The sequence below is a fragment of the Notolabrus celidotus genome, chromosome 22 (assembly GCF_009762535.1).
Source record: "Notolabrus celidotus isolate fNotCel1 chromosome 22, fNotCel1.pri, whole genome shotgun sequence".
NCBI classification, from domain to species: Eukaryota; Metazoa; Chordata; class Actinopteri; order Labriformes; family Labridae; genus Notolabrus; species Notolabrus celidotus.
Genome location: NC_048293.1, coordinates 8,280,733 through 8,283,323, shown reverse-complemented (window position 1 = coordinate 8,283,323; position 2,591 = coordinate 8,280,733).

Sequence of the window (2,591 nt, the reverse complement as noted above, 5' to 3'; positions counted from 1 at the left end):
CTGTGTCCACCTCTGTGAAAAACACAGAAGTAGAAAAAAAGTAAAGAATAAAACAACCAAGAATTAAATCTCTTGTTTATCCATTATGAGTGAGAGAGAAACAGAAGGGCAGAAAAATGGTGAGAGACAAATGACAGTGAGAAAAGATGGGCCGATTGGGTTGAGGTACACCGTATCGTCATTTTTACCTTGAAGGAAGACCTCCACAGAATCACACACACACACACAGGCACACACACACACACACACACACACACACACACACACACACACACACACACAGGCACACAGGCACACACACACACACACACACACACACACACACACACACACACACACACACACACAGGCACACATATCATTTCTATTTCAAGCAATTTATAGCTGTGCCTTTACTGACCTGCCTCCCTGATTAATTGTTTTTGTGGTGTTGTCAGCAGGCTCTTTTTTTTCCTGTGTGTCGTGCACATTTTGACACACGTGACTGTAGCTCTGAGCTACACATGTAACCATGGACACCTCAGTGTTCCAGCATTCTGCACCACCCTGGCAGTCACTTACATAATACATTTTGTCACTTAATTACCTCAAAGCAGCCAATAAGCAGATGCACAATGGTACTGTACATTTAAAAAAATGTTTCTGGCTAAAGGTTTGAGCGGAGAGAAAGAAATATAAAATGAATAACATGAAGTGTTAAAAGAAACAATGCTTTGATGACTTATTGTTTTTAATCATGTATAGTTAGTAGAAATTTCCACTTTGTTTTCTGTGGCTTGTGTTCGTCCTCATAACACACCATGGACGTATTTGAAATCAACACATTGTATTTTGACTTGCTGATTAAATAGTAACATTTAGTAATTGTTGAGATAGTTAACATAAAGCCAGAAAATAATCTCAATTTCCATACATATATATTTTTTTTAAATAAATTCACTGTTTGTCTCTGTCCATCTCTCTTTCTTCATCTCCCTCCATCCCTCTTTTCAACTCTAACACAATTGAGGCATACATCCGTCTAACACAAGTCTGGTTCTGCTCGAGGTTTCTGCCTGTTAAAATAAATTATTTCCTTGCCACGGTAACATTCTAGATGCTGCAAAGTGCTCTACCTATGGAGGATTAACATATGATACAAGTCTTGCCTGTGAGAAGGGACTGGATCTTATCCTGTCCCAATGTTGGGTTGTACAGTCTAGATCTGTTCTGTTTGTATAGCGTCTTGTGATAAAAAAAAAAAAAAAGTGAAACAAGAAAAAAATTAAGATTGATTGATTGATTGGTTGATGCATTCATTCATTTTATTCATTCGTTCAACCATTGACTGATTGATTAATTGATTGATCCTTAAAATACAGTTAATCTAAATCTGGGTCTAGAGGACGCCTTTATTTAGTGTTTTCAGGTGAGACAACTTGACCCATCACACTGTAAGAAAGACATGTTCTTTTGTATCTTAAAGTAATTTCACCCAAATCCTTCATTTGTTTTAATGATTCCCAGTTTTGGTATTGGGAGTACTGTATTGATGTTATTATGGCGCCCTCTGCTGGGGCCCTGCCAACTTGAGGGGTAAGCCCTGTATGTCCATGCCTCTGCTGTGTCCTTTTGCTGTTGTAGGTAGAATTGTAATAAGCTCTGCTAAAATACATTTTTAAAAGTACTTTTTTCATGGTGAGAATGCTTCGTATCCATGCAGTGTGTTGAAAAGCATCTCTGAGTTCAATATCAAACAACTTTGCAATGTTATCCCGTTATTGTCGTAAAGTAACTGGAGCCCACAATGTTGTTATGTTTTGCTAACAAAAACATAATTAATCTCTCTTGATGTAGCCTGCTAACCTTTCATTAGTTCAATGTATTCTTTCTATGTTTTAATAATTACTGGAGTTTATTAGTACAGAAATGGTTGTTTGATACCTAAAATTCTGCAGTTATTGACATTTATCGTGACCAGCTGTATCCTGTTCTTTTGTAATTGTTGGTGATTTTACCAGCTACCAGCTACCAGCTACACTAGAAAAATCGCCTTGAATAGACAACGTTAGTGACTTTGTGTAAAGTCCAGTGAAATACGCAGTCTACAGCTCCTGCTGTTAAGAGCACTATAAATGGCCTGTATGAACACTTCACAGGAACTATGTATGATGCTTTGTTGAGTGCAATTGCCATTTGTGTCGTCTTTTTGTAAGACTCAGTAACAGACAATAACTGACTTATGGTGCAAGATGATGGCCTCCATGGAAGGGGACACACTTCCGCATAAATATAAAAGGCTCATTGTAACAGAAAAAAATATATTTTCAATTCAGGTGACTGTACTGTACATGAATTTATACATACTTTCTAATATCATATCCCATAGCAACTCTGTTCTGGTAAATGTAAATTCCTACACAGCGCCTTTAAACAAAGTATTTTGCATTCGAGTTTTTCCAATTCTATTTGAAAATTTATAAGCTACAATTTTAGTTTTTATTCTGAATTTGTGAACACTGAAAAGTAACAGTGAAATTAGTTCTTGAATATTTGAAGAGTTGAACTCAGAAGCAAAAAAAATCTGAAATAATTTCAATGCAGACATAGTT